The sequence below is a fragment of the Notechis scutatus genome, chromosome Z, assembly GCF_049901735.1.
Source record: "Notechis scutatus isolate UNSWTSFEM ecotype Mainland chromosome Z, rNotScu1.2, whole genome shotgun sequence".
NCBI classification, from domain to species: Eukaryota; Metazoa; Chordata; class Lepidosauria; order Squamata; family Elapidae; genus Notechis; species Notechis scutatus.
The window spans coordinates 24,675,604-24,691,011 of NC_142025.1; the positions used below are offsets into that span (position 1 = coordinate 24,675,604).

The 15,408-nt window shown below is 38.7% G+C and overlaps 1 long non-coding RNA gene across 1 annotated transcript; it reads left to right on the forward strand.

Moving 5' to 3' along the window:
* Positions 1 to 568: 568 nt before the first annotated feature.
* Positions 569 to 4,935, forward strand: LOC148128788 (uncharacterized). Its single transcript, XR_015745639.1, has 3 exons — positions 569 to 811; positions 2,470 to 2,745; positions 4,853 to 4,935. It is a non-coding gene; the product is annotated as an uncharacterized LOC148128788 (long non-coding RNA).
* Positions 4,936 to 15,408: the final 10,473 nt, after the last annotated feature.

Sequence of the window (15,408 nt, forward strand, 5' to 3'; positions counted from 1 at the left end):
ATCAATCCTGTATTAGATTGATCAGAGGCATTAAAAATAGGAAAATTGTCAGGATACATATCAGGAGCTATATTAATTCCATGCAAAGAAGAATTAAAGGTACCTGACAACCAATAGTAGTCAGAACAATAACTATAATTCCCTAGCTTTTTAAATATGTGCTGAGCAGCATCATAATCAGACCAATTATGAAGCCAAGTGTGTTTAGCGTGACAACAGAAACACAGACCCCTTGTAAATTGACTAACTTTCAAGTAACGCCAACGGACAGAATTCAATTGCATAGGGGGTGTAGAAAATAGCCAGGAGTGTGAAATAGATTGGGTTAAGACAAACCACAGAAGTGTCATTTTGAGCAGAAACACCATTAATATATAAACAAGAAATTACAAAGTAAAATGGTAACAGAGTTAGCAGTAATAATAGCAAAAACAGCAGCAACAAGATTTTCAGGAGTCTGAGGTAATGAGGCCTGTTGCAGTTGTTGTTGAGCTTGATATGTAGTAGATTTAACCTGGACCCAAGTGATGGGTTGCGGGTGCGTTGACCTTGGAGGATGGAGTTCCGTGTTCAGATGAAGATTGAAATCCGGAATCAGGTTGTGAAGGCCCTGATGCCATGCCATGATACGGACGAACACAGTGCGCTGGAACCCACACTGCTTGTCCAGTAGAAGGATCTTCCACGGCGGCGTAACCGCGACCCCAGGTGATCAGCGGTGTAGGGCCTTTCCAGGTTGGATCTGGAGCTTGGCGATACTTTACCAAAGGCCTTGCTAAAGATTCAGTAGTTCGAAAATGCAAATTAACAGGTGAGTCTGCAAGAGAATCTAAAAAGGTTAAATAATAATAATAAAGTATATAATGCTGCAGCAATGAGATTTTGAATCTTTAGCAGATGGTAAGGGCCAGACTCAGTTTGTAATTGTTTCTGAAGCAATGCCTTAAAAGTACGATGCGCCGCTCAACTATAGCTTGACCCTGAGAGTTATAAGGAATTCGTGCACTAAAGTGATATTCCATTTCTGACAAAAGGTTTGAAATTCCTTACTAATATAAGCGGGCCATTGTCAGTTTTAAACTGAGAAGGCCGACCCATTACAGCAAAAGAGGATAGGCAATGAGAAATAACATCTGAAGTACGTTCATGTTTTGAAGCAGTAACCCAAAGGAAGTGTGAATGAGTGTCAATAGACGTATGAAGATAACAGTATGGCTTAAAGGTTGAAAATTGAGTTACATCCATTTGCCAAATTTGATTAGCTTGGGTTCCTTGTGGGTTGACACCTACTGGAAAGGAAACTGCCAGTTGCTGACAAGCTGGACAAGCACGGACAATATCCCGGGCTTGAGATAATGAAATTTTAAATTGCTTTGTAAGCGATTTGGCATTTTGATGAAAATAAGAATGACTGGCAACAGGATCAGCAAACAAAGACGCAACATCCTTTAAGGATTCATCTGCCTTCCGATTTCCTTCAGTCAAGGCATTAGTAAAGGAGTATGACTTCGAATGTGTTCTACATACAAAGAATACAAGCAAGTTTCCAAACTATTCTTTAAAGATAAAAACAAGGATAACAAATTCTTATCCAAAGAGAGAGCACAATAAGAAAAGGGAAGAGATTGCATAGCTAAATATACATATTGAGTATCAACGATCAAGTTAATAGGTTGGTCATTGAACAATCGTGAAAGCCAAAAATCACAGCAGCCAGCTCAGCACGTTGAGCTGAAGTCTGTGTGGCAGTAAATTTAGAATACCATTGTTGTTGAATCTGCCAGACAACCACACCCCTTGTAGGTGATCCATCAGTAAAGACTATAAGAGCTTTAGAAATAGGATTTCGCACAAAAATGGAAGAAAAGGCCGGATTTAAAGTAGTAGTAACCACTATTCTAGGATCCTTGGGTAAAGAATACAACAAGTTTCCCACATATTGAGAAAAGGCTATCTAATATGATTCTGAAATTAACATCAAATGCTCATGTTCAACTTTTGTACGAGTGAAAGCTATGCTAATGAGATCCGGTCCTGTAAGATGTAAGGCTTGTTTACGACCGTTAATAATCAAATCTTCTAATGCTGATTGATAAGGATAAATGTTTCTAGGTGGAGTAGCTGACAAATTAATCCATTCATGAATGTTGACCGCTTGCGGGGACTCATTAGAATAAAGACATCCCGTGGGTAAGGGTGTAGTGGGAAGAATAGCTAAGCAAAGTCCTATTGTTAAGGATGTTATCCTGTCCACATATCGATGCTTAAACTTATTCAATATTTCTTGAAGGCATGTTCTTTGAGGATCAGTTAATACAACTAGATCTGGTGATTGTGCTCCCTTCAAAGACTGAAATAAGGGCAACATATCACCAGTTGTAATGTAGAAGAATGGGCATGCCCAATTAATAATGCCAAGTAATTTTTGCCATTGTACTAATGTATATGATTTCTGTACTTTTAATTCAGGAAGAATTGGAATGGAGGAATTGTGCAACATTCTATGTTTCCCATTTTTCTTTTTTATAACAAAAACAGGAGTATTCCAAGGACTAGTAGAAGGTTCTATATGACCAGCAGCCAATTTTTCTTGAACCAATTGTTGTAAAGCAGCGAGTTTTTCCCTTGATAATGGCCATTGTTCCACCCAAACCGGCGTAGAACAGAGCCATTTAAGAGGAAGAGCCATCATCAAGAATCAAATGGGCATTAAGAAGAGAAAGGATATCACGGCCCCAAATATTAGTATGAATATCTAGAATATATGGTTGTAGGAAAAAGGACTTACCAGCAGATGTTGTAACATTAATTTCTTGAACACTCTGCCAAGCAGCTGTAGAACCTCCTATTCCCCACAATGAAGAAACTGTCATTTTTGGCCACTGTAAAGAGGAGGTGACAGTAACATCGGCTCCAGTATCCAATAACCCTTGAAATGGTTGTTTATTAAGGAAGAGCGTTAACAAAGGACGAGAGGAGTTCAGCTGATGAAGTAAGTCTACAGATAAAGAAGTTGATCCAAATCCTGCATCCCCACGATTACCTATACCAGGAGATGGAATTTCATATGGAAGAAGAAGCAATTGAGCAACAGAAGAATTACAAGGAAGAACTTGAGGAAGATTCACCCAAATCTGAATCATGAGGATACCAGTGTAATCTGAATCTATTACCCCAGGCATAACAAAACAGCCCTTTTTGTGTGCAGAAGAACGAGGCAAAATTAAGCCAACTAATCCCGAAGGAAGAGGACCTTTAAATTGAGATGGAACTATTTTAACTTCCATGGGAAATTTAAACTCAATTTCCTCTTGAGTGATTAAATCGATCCCAGTGCTACCGGCTGTGGCTGGGGAGGAGTGAGAGAGGCTGCTGGAGGAGTCAGAGTGATGGGAAAGGAACGCTTTGGATTCTGGGTGGGTGCCACACCCATTGGCAAGTTTCCCGACCGAAACCGACATTGATTGGCCCAATGAAATCCCTTTTTGCAAATAGGGCACTTCTTAGAAGGACGATTCTGAGGCATAGAAGGTGTAGAACGACAGTCCTTCTGAAAGTGGCCAGGCTTCTTACACTTAAAACAGTTACCAATTGGTCGCTGTCCTTTCTGAATAGCAGCTGCTAACATATGCATGTTATAAGTTTGTGATCCAATATCCTGGCAGACTCGAGCATATCTGCCAGAGTGTAATGAGCAGTAGCCTTTAATGGCTGTAAAGCTCTTTACAATCTGCATTAGCATTTTCAATAGCTAACTGGCGAAGAAGTTCACCAGCAGCTTCCTGATGATCAAACTGCTGTCTAATTGCTTTGGACAGACACTCAACAAAGTCAGCATAAGGCTCATTGGCATTCTGTCGAATGTTTGAAAAATTTGCTCTAGGTTCTCCAGCTTGGGTTACCTTAAGAAAAGCATGAAAGGCACATTCAGAAACAATAGTTAACGTAGCTGGAGGAAGAACAACTTGAGTAGGAATTGTACCAAATGGTCCAGAACCAAATAGCTGCTCAACTGTATATGCTCCTAAAGCAGCAGCTTGAGCATGTCTCATATATTCACTCTCCCAAACCACATATTGCATGGATGTTAAAATCATGCGAAATATTTGCTTCCAATCTTCAGGGATCATTATATAACCTTTTTAAATTCCTTCTACAAGTCCTCTTGTAAAATTACCACTAATCCCATAGTCTGTAACTGCCTTTTTTAATTCTCTTAAGATCTGATAAGGCAGACCCTCCCATTCTGCTACTTGCAGTCCAAGCTGTGGCGCCTGACCAGGATGATATTGTACTAGACAAACAGACAGTAATTCTGCAAGTTCTGTTCCTGAGACAGAGGCATCCCTTTTACAAGACTCTACCATTTTCTGAAAAGAAGACTGAACAATAGAGTCAGGAGGCTTTTGCCCTGTATCTGCAGGAGCTGAGGAAATTGAAGACATATATTCAGGTGAAGAAGGGGGACAAATGACAGTGAAGGTGGAGGTGTTAAAAGAGAAAGTTCATTGTGACCAAATTTTTCAATTGCATGCCTACATAAATGCCACATATGCAAAATTTCTATTTTTGCTTGAGGTTCAGTATGCAATGTTTTCCCTATACATTCCCAATCAGTTAATTTTAAAGACCCCTTTTCTGGGTACCATAGGCACTGAGATGCAATCTCCTGGACCAGCCTTAAGAGATTTCTCTGTGGTACCTCAGTATTATTTTTCTTCAACAAATAGCCTAATTCATCTATATGCTTCCTTCGTTCCTCAGAAAGCGAAGACCCCATACTTACAGAAACCAAAAGGTTGAAGAAACCACAAAGGGTTGAAGGTGCACTAAATCCTTGCCGGACGAAGAGGGTCCCTGTTCATGTGCCACTTGTTGTAATGATGAGGCAGTTGAGTTGTTTGATCATGAACAACTGAATCATGATGATCTTTACTGGAGTCTAGTCTTGCATTTATACACATTTTTAATTATCCTCCATCACTGGTTAACTTTGGTTACTGCTTAACTTTTGTTACTGTTTTGCACAGTAATCCATACAATTAATTATCTCTAGTTAAAGTCTAACATATGTTTACTTCCTCTCTCTAATCCTCCTTTAGATTAGTGACTTTGTTTACCTGAGTTGTATTTGCTTGGAAACATTCTTTATCTGAGGTTTGCCATCCGAGATTGGAATATTCCTGCAATTACAACTCTACAAAACCCAGTCTGTGTCCAAAAATATTCTTATCTGTTTCATCCCCTGTCAACAGATCCTCATATCTCTCCATGTACTTCATCACATGATATTCACAAAAATCAAGATTGTGTTGGACCAGACCAGGGGTGGGATTCAAATTTCTTAATAACCAGTTCTGTGGGCATGGCCTAATTTGTGGGTTTGGCTTGGTGGTCACGTGACTGGGTGGGTGTGGCTTGGTGGTCACGTGACCGGCCAGGGCATGGCTTGGTCACATGACTGGCCAGGCGTGATATGGTGATCATATGACCAGCTGGGCATGGCCAACTCAACATCACTTCTTTGCCCTAATGACTTTAAGTATAAAAAAAGATATACCAAAACAAAAGGTAGTTTATTATGTCATGTCTTTAATAATAAAAGGTACAAAAACTATATTGTTACAACATTTTAAAATATTAATCAAAAACTATTACATAACAAAACTTTACAAAAAGCAATAAAACTTATTTAAAGTACTGCCAGATTGCTTTTTTATTAGTGTCCACAGTTAGTTTTCTTTTGTTTAATATGATCATCATCAGCTGTGTGATGTGCCTGTAACCATTTCTTTACTAAAGAAACAGTCCCATCTTTCAGAAGTAAGCCAATTAGATTGATTGTCAGGAGGTTTGTTATACTGGAAACCATTAGGTGACTTTTGCCCTCTGAACATATTATGTTCATCTGCAAGAAGCCCCTTTCTGCCTCTGCTGAACTGACTGCAATAGTTCTAATAATATCTCTAGCCTTTTTAATGCTGCAATGAATTGTATATTTTTCTAATCTTTTAATACATTTTCTATGAAATCACGATAATCATTAATATTGATTTCATGATTGAAAATTTCACCAAATGCAACCAATTGTTCTTCAGCTGCTCTCCATGGAACCACCACTTCTTCAATATTCTAATAATTTAGCTCCAAATAATTTTGAAATTTTAATTTATCAGTGTCTTTAAATTGGCAGCCTGTTTTTAAATGTTTGCAATCCATCAATCTTTTCTTCAAATTAGTTACAATGCTTTCTATAAGTTTTTCATGAGGAAGTCCCTCAAATCGATGATTTTATATAAAATTTATATTTTTAAAGGTTTCTGAAGTAATTAATCCATCAACCTTTTTTTCATATGCACCCTTTTCCTTTATAAGCATTTCAAATGATTTAATTGATCTTACCACAAGTTTTTCAGCCTTCATAATGTCTATGTTTCTCACTTGCAATGCATTAGAAAGAAGAGATATTTCAGTTAGGACATCAATCATCAAGGCCAAATCAGTGAGAAAATATCAGAGTATTTTTTATTTGAAATGAAAAATTGATGTAGCACTGGATAAGCACACCACACAGCTAGGATTGATCTTAAACTACAGGCAGCCTATCTTGATCCAAAAACTCTACCAATTTTTATAATTTAAATCTAAAGTTGTTTGGAAATTTTGTTAAGTTCAATTAGGTTCTTATTCGATTGATGGAAAATAGAATATATTTTATCAATACAAATCTGAAAATGATTTATTTGCTTTATTTCCCTAATAAAATCATCTAAAACAAGTTGCAGACGATGGTTTAAACAGTGCCATATTATAATATTTGGAAACTCTTTGGCTATCCTAGTGCTTACCCCAGATTTTCTCCCAAGCATAACACTGGCTCCATCAGAGCAAAATCCAATTAAATGTTTCTCCAGATAGTTTCTATTAAACCCAACTTTATTCAAACTTTCTATAACTGAACAACATATCATCTCTGCATCTTGTTTATCTAATTCTACTAGTTCAAGGAAAATTGTTGGTGAGAAAGCTGGATCCTCAACTTTTAAGTACAGTATAAGAACTGGTTTGGGAGATATTGTTGAGGCTTTGTCAATTATCAAACAGATTTTGCAAGTTTTCTCAATAATTTTGCTACATAAATGTTTCCTGATGTCTTTTGCAATGAAATCTACTATTGCAACTGCAGTTTTACGTGAATTCAACCATTTCCAAATCTGCTGGAACCATTCTGCTTCCTTATTAGTGACTGCCTAACTGCCACATGACACAGAAGGTAGGTCATGAACCAGGAACAAGGAAATCCAGCAACTCAGCATGTGCTCAGTATAGGGTGATCAAAAAAACCCATGATGCACCAGGTTATGCTAGTATGTGGAAGGAGATGATTGGTCCTCCGTATGGGCCAGTATGTGGAAGGAGATTATTGGCCCTGATTAGCAAACAATGTAACTGTTCTTATTACTTCTTGTTAATAAAAGAGCAGGCCCCAAACTGTTCTGGGCTCGCTCGCTCGCTTGCTCATTCATTCCAAGGAACCTGGCTCATGTCATTTTTCCTTCTCGGCGTTGTAAGGCCTACCCCATGAGCGGCCCATTAGGTGCGGGATGAAAAAACCCGCACAAATCTAAACCATTTTTTATTTTCAATTCAATCAGATCTTCTATATATGAAAATGGTCTGCACATTTCTGCCAGACTATACACTGTAGTAAACACTTTACATGTACTACCCAAATATTTCTCAGTCATCCTCTCCAATCCTTTGCTTATCACATCCTGCTCACATTGCTTCAACTTCTCTGTACAAATGTTATGAGCTTTAGATGGGAAATGTTCCTTCAGTTTCTTTCTGAGAGAAGCTTGCTGCATTTCTTTAATCTTTCCTGATGGTTCAATCTGGAAATTCTTCCATTCCTTTGCTTCGTGGACACTTTTTTCTTTGTCCCCTAAAATTGTTGTACTGCTGCAATGTCCAGCACTTAGGAAGATTCCTTTCAATGTCCTACTCAGTTCTTCCAGTACTTGATGATGTGCTGCTGCTGCTTTCCCTTGGTTGCGATGTGCATGATGTGATGCTGGTGCTGTTTTCCCCTGGTTGCAATGTGGATGATGTGATGCTGATGCTGCTTTCCCCAGGTTGCAGTGTGGATGATGTGCTGGTACTGCTTTCCCCAGGTTGCAGTGTGGATGATGCGCTGGTGCTGCTTTCCCCAGATTGCAGTGTGGATGATGTGCTGGTGCTGTTTTCCCCAGGTTGCAGTGTGGATGATGTGCTGGTGCTGCTTCCCCCAGACTCCAATGGTTGTGGTTGTGACTCTTTTGGATCTCCTTTTGTTTTCTTGCCGAAGAAAGCAGCCACACTCATTTGCCTTTTCATTTTGGTAATGTACTGCAAAATAAAATCAACAATGCAGTGGTTTGGACTTGACTGTTGTAGTAAGTTGAGTGGTGAAGGCAGTGGCAAGCAAAGAAAGCGGGCGAGGAACGGAGATCAGTAATATTCAGTAATATTCACTTTTAAGAGTCTCTGAAACTATAGCTAGTGTTTAGAAGATGTTATGGAAGAGAAGCAAGTTTCACCAGACAAAACTGAGACGAAACTGAACGTGGATTTGAAAATGAGTCTATATAAAAAGATGTTGCACTGTGTATATAAAAGAATGGCTGATATTTTAATAATTACAATTTATTAATTGAAAAAGAAACAGTTAAAATGGAAATACTATTAACAAACCAAGGGAGTTTGTTAGTTTGTGCCAGTAGTGGCATAAAAATCTTTCATAGCAAAGACCTATAGTCCCTACTGGAATGCTCTCTCTAGAGAGAGAGAGGGGGGGGGAAGGAGGGAGGGAGGGAGAGGGAGAGGGAGAGGGAGAGAGAGAGAGAGAGAGAGAGAGAGAGACGCCAGGGGAAGCCATGTTTGGTCACCTAAGCTTTTTAGAATGTAGCTTAAAAATGTACTGAAGCTTTTTACAGCCTTATGAGGATATATATATAGTCCAAAAAAAAGAGAGATAATAGTACAAACTCATCGAAGAAGTTGGATTAAGAATGGAATTGATAGGCACATTCACCGAGCAATACTGAATTCTTTTTCTGAAATGTATTCCTCAGTTTAAAAAACTGGAATATATGAATTAGGTTCAGTAGTGGGCTCCGCTAGTACTCAAACAGCTATTCAAGAGGATGTAGTGTCAAGGTTAGCAAAAATGGTAAAGCAACATATAGATTTAAATTTTAAAACCAGAAATATTTTTGTTGGTACCCACATAAATAAAGGGAATACAATACATATTTAATTTTACACGTGTTAACAGCAGCTAGAATTATGTTTGCAAAACAGTGGAAAAATGAAGGGATCCCTATAGATGAAAATGAAATTAAAAACTTACAATGTGCAGAAATGGATAGAGATAAGAAGTAGAAATTAGGTGGAGAATGATCATTGCTATGTATGAATTAAATACAGAGGGTTGATAATTATAAACATGTTGATATAATTAACAGAGTTAGAAATAAGCCAATACAAAGAAATTTAGTTAAAATTTTTGTTACACTAATGTTGTTACATGCTGATACTTGTTTTTCCTTTGTTTTTTCCTGAATGATATATGCCCTGCCTAACAATATTTATTCATAAAAACAAAAGATACTAAAAAAAATACATAAATAAAAATTATTTTACTATTACTGTTACATATTGATACTTCTGTTTGTTTCTCCTTTGTTTTTTGCTATTATATCAACATGTAACAATAACAGTAGTGTTACAAAAAAAATTTCATTTATGTATGTATTCATGTTTTCAGTATCTCTACTATTTGTATAATTAATAAAAACAAAACCTATACTGAAAACATATTAAATATATTAAAACTTATTTAAATAAATTTTAATAATATTTTGGTTTAGGTTTTGTTTTTATTAATGATACAAACAGTAGAGTTACTGAAAACATGGAAATACATAAATGAATTTTTTTTGTTACACTACTGTTATTGTTACATATTGATACTTATGCTTCTCCTTTGCTTTTTCCTAATAGCAAAAAGCAAAGGAGAAAAAAACAGAAATATAAACATGTAACAATAATAGTAAAATAATTTTTATTTATGTATTCATTTATTTATTTAGTATCTGTTTGTTTTTATGATTAATAAAAACCTAAACAGAGACTAAAAAATACATAAATACATGAAGAAATTAAAAAAAGCAACTTACAAAAAATTAGGCAGGCAACTTGGCTAGCCAGCTATGCCAGGGTCCTCCTCAGTCTTCTTCTCAGTCTTGCTTGCTGCAGCGAGGACGGCTGGGCGGCTGGCTCGGGAGTCAGCATTTGACCAGGGCTAGCGGCAGCGGTGACAGGAGAAGCTAGGTTATTGGCGGGGCTAGTTGCCTTTGCCTCCTCACTCACCAATTGGTGGTGGAAGGCCAGGCAGCAACAACAGTGCGGTGGGCGGCGGGCAGGAGAAGATGGCGCTGGCTGAGTAAAGATGGTGGCCAGCCAAAGATGGTGGCTGCTGATTGGGCAAGGCAGGTAGCGAGGGCGGCTGGGAGGCCTGGAGATGGCACTCAACCAAGGCTGGTGATGGTGGTGGCAGGAGATAGGCGACCTGCGGGGCTTGCTGCCTTTGCCTCTTCACTCACCAATCAGTGGTGGAAGGCAAGGCAGCAACAATGGAGAGCCGCGGGCGGCAGAAGATGGCGGCGGGCAAGGCAAGCAACATCAGCGAGGGCAGCTGCAGTCCGGGAGTCATTATCAGGACTCAACCGGTGCTGGTGGTGGCAGCAGGTAGGTGACCAGGTTTTGCTTGAAGGTGTCACTCACTGATCCACGTCTTCAGTAATGGCGGCTGGGGGAGGCAGTCTGGGCAAAGCAGGCAGTCCGGGCAAGGCAGGCAGCCAGGCCTGGGGAGGCAGTCCAGGCAAGGCAGTCCAGGCAGGCAAGGGTGGCTAGCGGCGGTGGTGACCAGGGCTTGCCCTCATTCACCCAGATCAAGCAAGGTGGCAGAAGGCAGGCAGTCATGGCTGGCTTGCTGGCTCAGTGGCTGGCTGCTGCTGCTGGTGCTGGGAGCGATGGCAGCGTGTGGGAAAATGTGGGAAGCATACTACACATGTGCTATTAGTAGTGACTGGGTGGGGTGGGGTGGGCCGGGGAGAATGCCATCAGTGATTGTTGTGCATGCACGCAATGTCACGCATGCACAATAATGGCTGACTGGGTCAGGAATGGAGGAGTGGATGGAGAATGGTGGGGCCAGCCAGGGCCCCATTTTACCGTTTCTCCAAACTACTAGGGACCATAACAACTGGTTCTATAGAACCGGACTGAACCGATAGAATCCCACCCCTGGACCAGACTATTTAAAAGCCAGCTCTTCCCACATCAATATGGATAGGTAGGAACATAATTTTCTTTGTAGTGATACTCCAATTGTGAAACTGTCTACCTAGTATTTTTAGGCAAGTTCCTTCTATGTTTAATTTTAGATGACTTGTTGAAACAATTTTATTCAATTTAGATTCCAGTATGACCTTCACTTGATGTTCAAAATACAAATACATTTCCTCTGCTCTGTGTTTTTAAAAAAGTTTTGATGCCTTATTTTCTCAAAAATTGCTCAATAGTTATAAACATAGACTGTCTTGGTTTTGACTTTAAATCAGATTGTTTAGTAATGTTTGTCTCCTTTCAGAATTTTTTTTTCTATGGATGAGTCTTCTGCATGAGTCTTCTGCATTAGAAACAATTTTGCATCTGGCTATAGAGATAAACCAAACTCAAACTTCACTAAATAATGAAGTGCTTTATACAAACAGGAAAAAATGACCTTCAGTTTATTTAATTTCTGCTTTGCCACATGTTTGAGTAGCACTGAATTACCACTGTGGTTATTTTCTTCAAATATTCTGTCTTGCAGTTACCTCATATGTCACTGACAAGCCAAGCCTAAGATAAATGCTTGACAGTTTTAGGTTTCTGTCACATGCCAAAATGCTTAATTTTAAATACCTCTTTATTAAAACAAATATACATACCCAAATATTGGATGACTAAAATAGCAAGTACTGTGATAAGCTACTGTTTGGAAATAATCATCATAATATAAGGACAAGAATCTGGGCTTGTCGGTCCAAGAGCTGACAGATTAATATCACAGTTTTGATTAGAGAGAATTTATTTTGGGGAGCCAGATAACATATGGAATTTGGAGAACATACTGCAGGTGCTCTTATAAAATATTATTACATAGCTTTTATTTTCATAAAATATGACTACGGTAATTGTTAGGTATACCATTGATACCCAACAAGGTTTGGGTGGATAAATATATAAACTAAGGTATCATAGTTTAAGTGTTTGTAACTTTAAGCACCACACTGCATGTAATTAGCCAATTAAGGGTGCGGTTAGAAACTGCAATAAGAGGAAGCAGGAGAAAGCTTGCTGTTGACTGCTGCCTACTGTTTTACTGTTTACCGTTTGCTGTTTGCTGTTTACTGCTGTTTACTGCTGGATACAACTGTTTATTACTGTTTTACTGCGACTGTCTACTGTTTGATCGTTCTACTGAATATCCAGCGTTATCCTCTGGAGAAAGGCATCGGAGGAGGAGAAGATATCTTTATCGGCTGATAAAGATATAGTAAGGACTATTATCTGGACTGAGTTAGTGAGTCTTACTGAATGGATATATTGTGAATGACATACGGACTGATTGACAATGCTTAAACTCTAACTGGATTAAAAACTATTTAAACTACAAACAGTGTTTGTGTTCAGTGTGTGTATACTCTAAAACCCTTCATCTCTCATTTGGCTGCCTGGCTTGACTGCTGCTGCATACTCTGCTAGGGGTTTATCCCCAAACACTAACATTGGTTATGGGCCCAGCAGCACAGTCTAATTAACCAGGATATAGCAGTGAGAGTTGGTGTGAGTTGCACATTACTGTAAAAACAAACTGTTTTTATTAGTTTAAAATAGTCATATATCTGAAGAGTAATGGCACAAGTAAATCTACCACATCTGTCCCTGATATCCAGGCTGGATGGAACAAACTATGTTTCATGGTCAATGAAATGTAGTTTACTTCTACGTAGAGAAGGTTTGTGGGACATAATAACAAACCCACCAGATGTGAGTAGCTGGGATCCTGATGATGAAGAGGATAACCAAAAGTTACAAGACTATAAACGGAAAAAGGAGCAGGCTTTATGCATCATAGGACTGACTCTCTGTGACCAGCAGCTTGTCCATATTCGTGGAGAAGAAAATGCTGCAAACTGCTGGGAGAACCTCAGGAAGATATATGTTCGGGACAGTGTAGGAGCACATATAAATCTTACACGGAAGCTGTTTCGAACACATCTTCAAAGGAATGGAGACATGTTAGCTCATTTAAACTGTATAAAGAGCATTTTTCAAGAATTACAAGAAAAAGAGCTTATCTTTAATGAGCTGCAACAAGTATACATTATATTATCTTCATTAGATCAAAGCTATGATGACTATGTGACTTCGTTGGAAGTATTGCCTAAGGATAGCCTCTCATTAACCGAGATTACAGGCAGGCTACTAGAAGAAGCCAGAAGAAGGTGTGAACGTGACCAGCTGAGAGAAGATAAATCTAAGAAAGAAGAGAAATTATCTTCAAAGCTTGATAGAAACCAGCTTAGTAAAGGAAAGCACCCGGAAGAAGAGAATTTATCTTCGACGGCATACACAATTAAAAAGTGTTTTAATTGTGGAGGAAGAGGACATTTGGCAAGTTTTTGCAAAAAGGGAAAAAGCCAGAATGTAAAAAAGCCCAAGAAAGCCTTTGAACTAACCATGTTTAGCAACTGTGATGTGAAGAATGATTTATGGGTGGTGGACAGTGGTGCATCCCACTGCATCACGAGAGATAACACAAAATTTGTAAAAATGTCTACAAGCTCTCAACATATATCACTTGCTAATGGCTGGAACCTGAAAGCGAAAGGAGAAGGTACTGCACATTGTCCGTACATAAATCAGGATATAAAAATGTTGTATGTACCGCAACTAAAGTTCAACTTGCTTTCTGTAAGGGTATTAGTCAAACTAGGTTATGTAATTACATTTAAAAATAATAATTGCATAATTGAGAAGGATAAAAAAAGGGTAACTGCAGCTTTAAATGGAACGTTATACGTCTTAGATGATAGTAAGAAAGGGGAGGCACAGACTGTATTTAACAATATAAAGCCTCATAATGAATGTATCCATTTATTGCATAGGCGTTTGGGGCATGTAAATTTTAAAATGCTAAAACGTACAGTAGAGTTATCTGATGGAATAAGGTTAAAACCTTGTGATAAATATTTGCGTTGTAATGTTTGCTGTGAAGATAAGAGCAAAGTATTGCCTGCAAATAGGTTAAATGGTTTCAAAACCAAAGAACCTTTAGAAGTGATATTTGCAGACATCATAGGTCCAAAGAAACCCAGTATGGGGGTGCTCGATATATACTGAGCATTATGGACCACCATTCTAGATATGGGTTTTGCTACTTAATGAAGAGCAAAACTGAAACATATAAACATTTTTTCAACTGGCTTAAATTTGCAGAAAGAAAGACTAAACGGCAACTGATAACCCTGGTGACAGATAATGGTACGAATTTGTTAACAACAAATTCCAGAACAGACTAAAGGTAGCTGGAATAGAGCACAAGAAGTCTGCACCATAAAGGCCAGAACACAACGCATTCATAGAGAGAAGAGGCCAAACACTACAGGCAATGGTTAGAACAATGTTAACTGATTCTGGATTACCTGATTCTTTGTGGGGGAGGCTACAATGTGTGCTAATAACATATTGAACAACGTTGTTAACACAACGACAGGTGAAATACCATTCACCAAGTGGCACGGCAGGAAACCTGACCTAAGTTACCTGCACACATTTGGTGCACCAGCATGGGTGCATATCCCTAAACAACTCAGGCATAAAGGGCAACACAGAGCTAAACGATTTTTCTTCGTTGGTTACCAGGCAAACCATAGGGCATATAGATTTTGGGAGAAAGGCACATCTAAGGTGTTATGTAGTGCTAGTGCCCAATTTCTAGAGCACGTAGGATGGGAGAAGTTAGAACAGGATACCAATAAAGAAGTAATTATTGAATCCTATAGAAATCCCATTAGTTATCCCTGTAACTTTAAGAATAAAGTAAAGAGAGAAATACAGGAAGAAATAGAGCCCATAAAGGAAGAAATAGATCCAATAGCTGAGCAGGATGAGGAAGATGAACAGGTAGTAGTTCAAAAAAGTCCTCCTGCAAGCCCTGTAATTCCCAGAAGAACTACACGAATATCTAGACCGCCTGATAGGTACCAGGCTAACACAGTGTGCCAGATTAATAGAGTTCCAAGTACTGTAGAT